This window comes from Octodon degus, unplaced genomic scaffold, assembly GCF_000260255.1.
Source record: "Octodon degus isolate 3935 unplaced genomic scaffold, OctDeg1.0 scaffold00063, whole genome shotgun sequence".
Classification (NCBI taxonomy): domain Eukaryota; kingdom Metazoa; phylum Chordata; class Mammalia; order Rodentia; family Octodontidae; genus Octodon; species Octodon degus.
This window is the reverse complement of record NW_004524639.1, coordinates 1,432,322-1,444,521: the sequence shown is the minus strand read 5'-3', so window position 1 is coordinate 1,444,521 and position 12,200 is coordinate 1,432,322. Positions and strand designations below refer to the sequence as shown.

The 12,200-nt window shown below is 38.5% G+C and overlaps 1 protein-coding gene and 1 non-coding gene across 3 annotated transcripts in view; both read left to right on the top strand.

Annotated features, from left to right (window-relative positions):
* Nucleotides 1-12,200, top strand: part of Phf6 (PHD finger protein 6) — a 72,261-nt gene that overhangs the window by 23,878 nt on the left and 36,183 nt on the right. The window lies entirely within an intron of this gene.
* On the top strand, nt 11,869-11,994 carry LOC111817601. Its single transcript, XR_002821751.1, has one exon. It is a non-coding gene; the product is annotated as a U6atac minor spliceosomal RNA (small nuclear RNA).

The window sequence follows — 12,200 nt, the reverse complement described above, 5'->3', positions numbered from 1 at the left end:
AAGTGTGCTTATTAGGCAAGTTGTTGAGTTAAGCTTTGAGAGGTCAAGTTTGAAATACTTAGGAGCCTTCTAAGTGGGGATGTCATATAAATAGATGGATCACACAGTTCTTGTTCCCAGAATAGAGACCTTGTCTAATGATAAAACACTGCTGTGTGTGAGTATAGATAATTACATTTCTGTGCATGTAGGAAACATCTTTTTTTAAAATTTTTTTTGTCTTTTTGAGACAGGGTCACACTATGCAGTTCAGACTGGCTTTGAACTCACTTTGTAGCCCAGGCTGGTCTGGAACTCGCAACAATCCTCCTGCCTCAGCCTCCCAATTACTGGGATTACAGGCATGTGCCACCACTCTGAACTGAAAACATCTTCTAAAGAGAGTTCAAAAGTGGGTAGGGCCTAGATGATTCACGTAGAAAGATGGTCCTGCAAGTGGGGGGATAGCTAGAAAGGTAGGAGGAATGATAGGTTAAGGTTAAATCATAGGATCCAAGGAAATAAAAATAGTTCTAGAATGAACCACATGGTCTGCTTGGTATGCTGTTGGAAGCATTGGTTTGATTCAGTGACAGTAGAACCATTGACAACCCGAGTGGATACTGTGGGCAGAACTCATATTGGTGTGCACCTCAGAGAAAATGGGAGGTGAGGATTTGGAGACAGTGACATAGGAAAGCCTTCTAAGATAATTGACTTGTAAAGGGGCATGGTAGCAGTGGGAAAGAAGTTAAATGATGACTTTTTCTTAATTAATAGACTGGTTGTGAGGGGAGTACTAGGAATGAAACCCAAGCCCTTGATGCATGCTAGGAAAATGCTCTACGACTGAGGTACACCTCTAGCACGTGACACTTTTAGAGCAATGAATTCATCACAAAACTGAGCAGAAAGTACAGAATTCCCGTATATTCCTCTCAGCCTCCAATGACACACAGGGCATCCCACCCTATCAATATCCAAAGCCAGAGAAGTACTTTTGTTGCCATTGATGAATCACATTGGCATATCATTATCTCCTAAAGTTCATAGTTTACATTTGGGTTTGCTCTTGCGGTGGTACATTCTGTGGACTGTAACACATGTATGCTAATTTGTATGCACTGTTGTGCCCTCATATCAAATGATTTCACTGCCCCAAATCCCCTGTATCCCACCTTTTCATCCCTTACCCCAAATCTTCAGCACTGATATTTTTATTGTTCTCTTAGTATTGCCTTTTCCAGAATGTCACATAGTTTGAATCATACAGTAAGACACTCTTTTGTTCAGTGACTGAGGTCATAAAGTGACTTGGTCACTAAATGAGGATGTATAAGTAATTTGTACATTATAATATTTAGAACAAAGAAATAGTCAAAATTACAACTTGATGTCTTGGCTTTGATTTGTATTACTAGTACATGCAGTATTATACTTTATAGCAGAACATGAAACTATAGTACCATAATATACAGTATAGCTAGGAAAAATACAATGCTGCATAAATAAGGTATCCTGTACCAAAAAAAAAGATACTGGGTCTCTATAAACAAGATGTATAGAACTGTACCCAAAGAAAGACAGGTTGTAAGCCTGAGCAGCATGTCTGAGTCATAAGTCTGAGTAGTTGTCAGCCAGGTAGATCGTTAAATGACTAGTATCTCTATATAGCTTTGACCGATTGGCTTCTTTTACTTATTTGTCTCTTTTGTTTGAGGACAGAATTTGTTAATACAAGTTGTCAGATTGTCATCACACAAAGGAACGTAATTGGCTTCTGCTAGGAAGATATTTTCATTGTAGTGGGAGAGAAGAAGAGGATAAGTGGCTCCTGTCTGATCTGTTTGCCACTTTGAAGGCGAAGAGAGGAATAATGTGTAATGTTTACAGATTGAAGGCCCAGTTGAGGCTGGTACTCATGAATTTGTATACTGCTACGCAACAGAAAGGGCATGTAACTTTTTCTCCAGCAATTCAGGATCCTGGACATAGCACAGAGAAATTGGTGAGTTGGTTAATTCATAACTGGAGTGTTGTCAGGTGGGTTTAACAAAGAAGTAAAGGAATGAGGAAACTTAGGGTATTTACCAGTATAAGAGCTAGAGAGGCAGGAAGTAAAGGCAGAGCTGAAGAAACAGGAAGGAATCAGTGGAGTGGAGCCCCTGATGAGGTTGAAGAACAATGAGACTAAAGAGTTGAAAAAGCAGGCATTTGTGGTCTCATAGTGTGACATAGTGATTGCAAAGGTAGAACCACTGCAGATGATTATAAGGTGTCTGGGTGTGACTGTTGGAATTGAGTGGTTGATGAAGGAACTGCGTGGCCAGATGTTGCCAGGATTGTGCGTGTGGACAGTTGAAATCACCCAGGATGAAGGCATGAGCTGAGATGAGCAAAAGGACTATGAACTATGTACTAAATAAAGCTAAATAAAGATAGGGCTGGCCAGATAGCTCAGCAGATTAAAACACCTGCTTCAGCAGATGCAAGGACCACAGGCCTACTTGCCTGCTCCCCGCCCCAGGGCATGCTGAGACAGCAGTTGAGACTGGGCATGATGGCACATGTCTGTAATCCCAGCTCTTGGGAGGCTGAAAACAGGACGAGCACTACTAGTCTGAATTGTGTAGTGAGACTCTGTAGACCGTGTACTAAATACATTAAAAAAGCTAAATAAAGATGCACAAGGTAAGAAGGGAATTAGTAACAACCAGGAGAGGAAGGAACCACTACAACTTGAGGTGTAGTGTATGGACCAGCATAATTGGCATCATCTGTGAGCTTGTTAAAACTCCCTAATCTCAAGGTTTATCTCAGTTTATTAAGAAATATCCTCCATTTTAAGAAGACCCCAATTATTTTATATGTTCTTTAAATTTTGAGAAGCAGTGGTTTGACTGAGTGGCATTAACATCAGAGATGCACAGCTTTTTGCAAGGGAATGGAAAACTAATGACTTGGAAATACCATCTAATGGTACTTTCCTTAGTGATAGAAATGTTCATTTGTACTATCCAGTATGGTAGCTACTAGTCACATTCTAGTTATTGGCAGCTGTACCAATTAAAATGAGGTCATACCTTTCTGTTTTTGATGGGAAATTTCTACCATCAGATGGGCAGAAATAGCCAGAATTAAATATTCCCTCTTTGGCTGGAGATATACCTTAGTGGTAGAGTGCTTACCTATCATGCGTGAGACTCTGGGTTCAACCCCTACCACTGCCAAAAAATCCTATTTTTGTGTTATTCTCGGTATGTTTTTACATATAGCTATATTGTTTATCCTTTTTGAGATGATATTTTTAAATGTCAAATATTACTAATATCAAATCACTCAGTCTTATTACTAATACTCTTGTTTCTGGAAATTTTGTAGTAGGGTAGCTTATCCATGATTAGGTATGAAAATTGTTAATTTAAAATCAATTTTATTAAAAGATTGAAGGCTTCTGCACTTAATTTTTTATATTAAGCAAAAGCACCTATGATGAGATAGGACAGTAGCCTATTTACATCAAAAGTATGTAGAATAAGAGTCATGACCACAAAGGTAAACTCAGATCATGTAGGATCTTGAAATCATAAGGAGCCAAACCTGTGGTATATTATTTTTCTTAAATTGCCGAGTTTATAATGTCTTTGATGGAATGGTTACTCAAAAAATGTTTCTCTTCAGTTCCTTTTAGTTGAAACTAAGTCAGTATCTAATATATTACTTATTTGTGAGTGAAATTTTCTTCTCCCATAGCTTCTCTTGGGATGGATATTAATTGAACAGGATGAAGTAACAAAACATAATTTCAGTTTTGGAGAGGTGGGCAGGACACAATTTAGTGACAAACATGTGGTTGGCAGATTAAAATACAGAGGAAGAAAAGTACTTTGTTAGCTACCTCTCTGACAGAGGACTAATATCTAGATTATATAAAAACTCACAGCAGGGCATGTTGGTGCTCAGTTATAATGCCAGCCCTCAGGAGCCTGAGGCAGGCAGGTTACTGCAAGTTTGAGGCCAGCCTGGGCTGCCAAGTAAGTTCAAGGCCAGTCTGAACTGTATAGCAAAACCCCTACTAGAAAAAAAGAAAAAAAAAAACCTCACAAACCTTAGCCTACCCCCAAAATAAAAGACCCATTGAAAAAGTAGGCAGTTGAAATGAATAGATATTTCTCAGATGTATAAACAGCATATGGATACACGATAAAGTGTTCGACATCTTTAGACATTAGAGAAGTCCAAAGTAATACAACACTGCAGTTATGTCTTGCTGCAGAAAGAATGGCTATCATCAAAAAAACTGAATAATAACAAATGCTGGTGGGATTGTGGGACAGGGACAGGAGGATGAACTCTTCTACATTGCTGATGGTATTGTAAATAGCTGCAACCACTATGGAAGTCACTGTGAAGAATCCTCAAAAAACAAAAACAAGAAATTCCATTTGATCCAGCTATATTTCTTCTAGCTGTCTGCCCAAAAGAGTTAAAAGATATTGTATTACAATGATACATGCTTATGCTTATTTGTAATAGCACAACTCACAATAGCCAAAATTTGGAAGCAGCCTATATGTTCATCAATAGATAAATAGATAAGGAAAATGTAGTATACGTACACAATGAAGTACTGCTCAGGCATAAAGAAGGATAAGTTTGAGTTATTTGTAGGAATGTGGCTGTACCTTGAGACTATAATGCTTAGTGAAATAAATCAAGACGCTAAAGCTTAAATATGGGGTGGTTATTCTACTCTGAGAAACTCAAAGTATAAATAATTTTAAGAGCAAAATAAAAGATAATAATAAATAGGGAGATCTTTAACAGAAATGAAATAGATCTAGAGTGGAAGTCGGAGGTGGACGAAAGAGAGAAAAAGGGAAAATAAAAATAATTAAGATGTGTTATGGACCTATACTAATTACCTACAGTAAATATAATCATGTACAGCAAACATGTTCTAATAAAAAGTAAAAGTGAATTTAAATAAAAAATATAGTGATGACACATAGAAATGTTTGGAGATAAAGGGACTTCAGTATCTCCATCTTGCTTTAAAGCTTTCGGGAAAAACTGTAAATATGTCTAGAGAAACAACCTCAAAGCTTTCCGAAATATGTGTGTATAAAAAAGTGAATGATAAAATAGGTGTAAAATGTTAACTTTTGTAGGATCTGAGTGGAGGGTATTAAATCTGAAATGACTTTAAAAGTAATAAGGGCTGGGCTAGGGAGATGGCTTAGTAGAATTTTTTTAAAAAGTAATAAGTGCTATGATTATAATAACTATAAAACCCCATGCTTTCTGAGACATTGTAATCATTCATGCCTAACCTTGGGGTCTATAATCTTAATTTTATTCAGGTACCTGGTAGAGTCCCCAGTGGAAACTTCTGAAACTTAAACATTAAGCTTTAATATTAAACTCAGAGGCTGGCCTAATAAATAGCTCAGTAGACTAAAGCACCTGCTTAGGCACAGCGCAGTGGCCAGGGTTCAATTCCGTACATGCCACACCGCCCCTGCCCCCAGGACATGCTGAGACTGTAGTTGAGACTGGGTGTGGTGGCGTGTACCTGTAATCCCAGCTCGTGGGAAGCTGAGAACAGGATCATTACGAGTCTGATCTATGTAGTGAGATCCTGTAGACCCTGTACTAAATAAAAATATTAAACTCATTATAATCATGTGAGTCCATATATGTTTCAGGAAATAGGTTATTATATTTATATAGTGAAACCTCAGTTTATGAACTTTATTCTTTTCATGATTCTGGTCCCAAACAAAGTTGGATTACACCCTAATAAAATTCAGGTGTTAGATTCAATGTTGAACTTTTCTGTGAAGGAACTTGATTCAATTCTCCTCCTATTCTGTTTGTGACCAGAATTGTAGGGAGACCTGAATTTGTGAACTGAGGCACTACTGTGTTAGACTTATGCTCTGTGTTATAATTTATATAGATTTGAAGTCTTTGCCTATTGTAATATTAGTATTTTCTTGTTCTTTTTCTATAGGATATGAAGTTTCTATAGAATGGAAATTTAGAAGTTTAGGGAGATTTTCATGTGATATTAAATTATTTTAACAATAACTAATACATTGCATATTATTGTCTTCATAGTATTCAGAGGACAAGATGCAGACATGATATATTGTCTAAACCATCATTACTTTCAACCATTATGTGGCTTATGGTGTCACACAAATATTTGCTGTTATATCGCTATTATAAAATCAAAGGGCTAGTGAGGGCTTGGGCACTTGCTCCCTCCTTCATGACACCACCAGTGCTGCTGCCCTGCCCTGTCCACTATGGCTTGAGGCAGAAGGGGCACTAAGTACCTCCACACCTGGGTGCCCACACGCCTATCTCCTGCCCACAGCTTGTACTGTGAATAACTACTACAAAGACAACAATATGCAATGTATTAATTATTGTAACTGTCCTATTAACCTGTTTTGAAACTATCTCATTGCTATTTCTTTCTCAGTAAAATTAATTTAAAAAAAATAAAAATAAATAAATAATTTTAAAACCTTTAATTTTAGGCAGCAACCCAAATCTGATTATACATTGTATGCATATATTGAAATATCAGACTATATTGTATAAATATGTATAATTAGTATTTTATATGTCAATTAGACTATATATATTTAAAATCTTTAATAGCATTGAATAGTTTTATGAAGTACTGGCAAGGCAGAATCATCAGATGTTTTGAATTATAGCTGTGTCACTTCCTAATCTCATGATCTTGGCAAGTTATTTGATATTTCTCAGATGAGAACTTTAGATACATCTCTAAAATGAAGATTTTACAAAACAGGGCTGAGGGTAACATTTGGTAATAGATTTCTTACTTTGTATGTGTGAGGCCCTGAGTTTGATGTTCAGCATCACACACACACACACACACACACACACACACACACACTCTACATAGGAATGTAAGAAGGATTAAATAAAATAATGCATGTAAAGCTCTTAACATTTTTTGCACATAGTGTTCAGTAAACCCTGTGTTCTTTAGCATCATTTCTTTAAAACTTTCTACATTTATTACCATTCATCTTTTCATTACTCCTCCTTAGACGACAGTAGAATTAAAAATTTTTGTCTCATTTAACATGGAAAACCTAGGCACTTACTCATGCGATCTTTGCTCTGTGCAGAATTGAATCCATATTCTTTTGTTTTGATTCAGCAGATTTATTGACTGCCCCTCCACAAATGACTGTATGCTCATTTGGACTTGACACACTCCAGAGACTTTCACTATAAGAAATCTTAAACATATGCACAAGTAAAGAGAACAGTATAATGAATCCCATGTACCCTTCACCTGGCTTCAGCAGTCTTCAGCTTCATGGCCGATCTTGTTTCATCAGTCCCAATCTCATTTATTTTGTAGTTAATCACACACATCACATCTCATTTTAGCATACTTAATTAAAAATAATGCATTTTGTATGTATGCTACATATTTGTGTATGCATATATCGGTGCATAATGAATATTCATAAATACGTAATTTACCTGATAAACTTTCGTGAAAAAAAGCAGAAAGCTGAGTTCATTAGCTACCGAGAACATGCATACCAAATAGATCATGGTCACACTAGAGAAAGCACAGCAAGTGAGCTCATTTGCCTTTTGCAGTAACTGTGAAGATGCCAAGCGGAGGTGCTGATGTTTGCCCCAACCTTAACGGCTATCCTTGTTCTTTTTTTATTACTATTCAATTGTCATTTATTTGGTAACCACTAGGTTGCTGTCACTCTGTTATAATCTAGGATACTCCCGGTTTTCACAGTGTGAATGTTTCCGGATTAGTTTGAGGAAGTCCAAAAAAGTTGAAAGCATCCCATCACATTCAAGGGTGTGAGTTCAAATCCAGCCTCCACCTACTTGCTGCAGAACCTTGGCCTGATAAACTCTTCTCTCCAGATCTCAGTTTCATCTTTCCTTCTGGAGTTAGATTCCAGGTTCTTTTCGTCTCAAAGAATTGAATGAAACGAGCAAAAAGCAGTGGTGTTTATTTGAAAAAATAAGAGTGAAGAGTGAGAAAGAAACTGGCTCTGCAGAGTGACCTGGAGCTGAGTACAAGAGGGAAAAGCAAGATCAAAGAACACCCTGGAGCAAACAGAGCAGGGTACCATAAAGCCATGCTAGTTTCTTTTTTTTTTTCTAATTCTAAAAAAACATCTTTTGGGTACCTGCTTGGTATGGATGCCTTGGGGAACTTAGAAAGGTATCCCTCTGAGGGCTGGCCAACTAGCTCAGCAGAGTAAAGCACCTGTAAACAGGTGCAGGGGCCAGGCGTTCACCTGTAAGCATGTGCAGGGGCCAGGCATTCGATCCCAGAGGCCTGCCATGCCAGCCCTGCCCCTAGGGCACACTGAAATGGCAGTTGAGACTGGACGTGGTGGCGTGAGCCTGTAATCCCAGCTTTTGGGAGGCTGTGAACAGGAGAATCACTACAAGTCCGATCTAGTAGTGAGACCCTGAACACCCTGTAGACCCTTCCCTAAAATACAAAAGAAAAAAAGTATCCCCCTGTGGACAAAGAGCTTATAAGTCTACATTTCAGTGCCGATGATCCTTTTAGAGCTTTTAGTGATAAAAACAGTCTACTGTACCATACACTCCATAGGCTCTCCACCACTAGTCTGCATGCTGTTGGACAAGAGTAGTGCTTTGGGTTATATCTAGATATCCCCCAAGGCCTCTTGCAATCATAGGTGGAGCTTTTTCAGAAGTAGCTGGATCTAGAGTGTGTGATACTGGGATTGGTTCAGGGTGCAATGCTAGGATCAAGGGGACTACAATAAGGGCATGAGTGCTTCTGGCTCTAATTAGCCTGGATAAGATCTAAGAAATAGAAAGATTTGTGGTTGTCTCTTGCTTGCTTTGCTACCTTCTGTCCTCTGTGAAGCATTTCTCCTCTGCCCTGCCCCTCTGCCATGTACCACTCTGGTTGGAGCCAGCTGATCATAGTCTCAAACCTCTACCAACTATGCACCTAATAAACCTTTCCTCCCTTAACTTTGAGTGTCAGGTATTTTGTCTCAGCAATGAGAAAACTAAGACAAATAGTAAGTAACAAGTAATAGAACTTTGTAGTTTATAGAAAATTTTTGACAAGTAATTTCTTAAAGCAGCCTTCAAAGAATTAGCATCAGTCCCATTTATACATGAGGAGACTTTGCTTTGTGAATAGTGCAGAACTGAACCAAGTTAAAACCTACTAGGGCTGGTAAGATAGCTCAGTGGACTAAGCACCTGCTTAGGCAAGCACAAGGACTGAGGTTCAATCCCTGGCACCACATGCTGTACAGACTCCACCCTCAGCCAGCCACCAAGACAGTGTAGTGACACACACCTGCAATCCCAGCGCTGGGGAGGCTGAAAACAGGAGGATCACTACGAGTCTGAGCTGCATAGTGAGACCCTGTACCAAATACATAAAAAAAACCCTACTAAATGGCAGATTTGTGTCCAGGAGTCCGTCCGTCCGTTTGTTTGTTCTTTCTCTCTCTCTCTCTCTCTCTCTCTCTCTCTCTCTCTCTCTCTCTCTTCTTTCTTTCTTTCTTTCTTTCTTTCTTTCTTTCTCTTTTTGAGACAGGGTCTTCTTGTGCAGTTCAGGATGGCCTTGACCTCACTTTGTACCCAGGCTGGCCTCAAACTCATAGCAGTCCTCCTGCCTCAACCTCCAGAGTACTGATATTACAGGTGTGTACCACCATACCTCCTGCTCCAAGCGTCCTTTCTGCTTCACACTGTTAACTGATGTGAGTAATTAGGAGAGCCGAGAGGGAGCCCAAGTCATGGAATGTAACATGAAGGAAGTATTTATTAAGAAAGAGAAGAAAATTAGTAGAGCAGCAGATGGGTCTTTCTAATACTGGGAGAAGGAAACTTGGTGTCTTGGTCAGTTGCTTGCTTCTCTGCCCCCACACTGGCCATATCAGAGGCAAACCAAAGGGTAACAGAAGGTTCTAGCCATTTTAAAATGGCTTAATTATCAGAGGACTGTATTCATAGGAGGAATTGGGTGACAGAGGAAGGAGGACAGGTCCATATTTTGTCACTTGCCTTAGCAACCTGAATTTTTAGAAATTACAGATGTATCATGATTTCTTTGAATAGGCGTATTAACATCACACAAAGATCAGTAGTACAAAAGACTGGCTGCTTTTTTTTGAGACAAAGTCTTACTGTATAATTCAGGCTAGCCTTGAACTTGCAGTGATCCTCCTGCCTCAGCCTCCCAAGTGCTGGTCTGACAGCTATGTGCCACCACACTCTCTTGCCTATTTTAAGAAGGCTTTCTTCCAACTTGGCCCCTGTATCTCACTTTCCAGATTCTGTTGCTGAAAGCAGACATCTCTTGAATTTTAAAAATTCATTTTAATGAGAAAAAAAGATAAAATAGCCATGAAACCATTTCAAAATAGGTTAGTAGAACAGTTATAATAATTAATACTTTGCATATTGTTGTCTTCTTAGTAGTTATTCAGAGGACGAGATGCAGACATATCTTGAAGCAGACATTTCTTGTGTGACCTTCCAAAGCAGTCTATGTACACATGACCCACGTATACCTCCCCTTTTTCTAACTTCCAAAAGAATGTGGAAATGTGTAGTTCTGTGCCAGTGAATCAAAGTACACTTGTAGTTACTCACTAACATTTGTCCTACTCTCTGTCTTCATGTCCTTGACCAAAAATAGTGAATTTTTCTGAACTTTGTTATCTTCTGTAAAATAAGCATTTGAGAAGATGGCTGATATAACTTCTTTGGGTTATTGTGGGACTCACATGACCCTTCTATCATGCATACAAACTAACTAGCACATCTAGCACAGTAAAAACTAAGAAGTTTCAACGTTAGCTCCGATTGTATTTCTTAAATACATGTATGTGTACATATTTGCAAATGAAAGCTGTTAAGATATTTTATAGGTGAAAAAGATAAAGATAATCATTTCAACATAGCAGAAACAATAAAAATAACTTACAGATCATATAATCATTCTGGTTAACTAGAACAGATTAACTGTCAGCTCTTGTAGGAGGTTAATTAGCTTATACTGACATGGAAGGTTGTTCAGCCATATTAAATAGAAAAGGTAAGAAGTGGAATAGTATGCTTATAATTCCAGTTATGTGTATATTTAAAAAGCATTTAGGGGCTGGGGAGATGGCTCAGGAGAATAAGCACTTCTCTGGCAAGTGCAAGGGCCTGAGTTCAATCCCTGGTTCCACAAAAAAAAATAAAAATAAAAATAAAAAAATAAAAAGCATTTGTACACTCAGAGAAAAGAGTAGCTAACACTAAGTGTCTTATGTGCCAAGCTCTGTTCAAGTACTTTATAAGAATGGATACATGTAATATATTCAAGAATTTCCGAGGTAAGTCTTCCGCCAAGGAGGCACAGTGTGTGATAGTTTCAAGACTCAAATTTTTGAGGCTGCGAAGGAAAGTAGTTAAGAGTTAATACCTCCCAGGGGCTGGGGAGATGGCTCAGTAGAATAAGCGCTTGCCTGGCAAGCACAAGGGCCTGAGTTCAATCCCTGGTTCTAAAAAAAAAAAAAAAAAAAAAAAAAGTTAATACCTCCCAAGAACTAGGGGAGAGAGGAGTGGAGGATGTCAGCAGAACCAGCTGGAAGAGCAGAACAGATGGGAGTACAAGGTAGCAGGAGGATTTTTCTTGCTTTTATAATTACAAAACTATAATTTCTTTTATAATTTCTTCCAAGTTGGAAGAAAGCCTTTTTAAAGTAGGCAGCAGAGTGGTGGTACACAGCTGTCATACCCACAGTTGGGAGGCCAAGCCAGGAGGATCACTGCAAATATTTTAAATGTTAAAATATGTTTACAGTGTTGTATGAAAGGAGAGAAGGTTAGCACTCCCTTTGCCAAGGATGGAAGATGCCCTCGGGCCTGACAACATGCATACGGTTAAGGCATTGCCACCTACTTCGTGGCATGTAACCATTGTTTTTCCCAATACTATTATGGGCTACTGGACTCTTTTAGAGTATTTTGCTGAGTTTACAGACCAAATTAGAGAAAAAGGAGGGCTGCAAGGGAAGCCAACTTTTTGGCCCTACACTTCTAACATCAATTAAGATTCAGGATATATGAGAACTTGTACTGTTATATCATGCAACTTGGTAGTGTCCCAAATTTTCTGATCAAGGGGATTATGG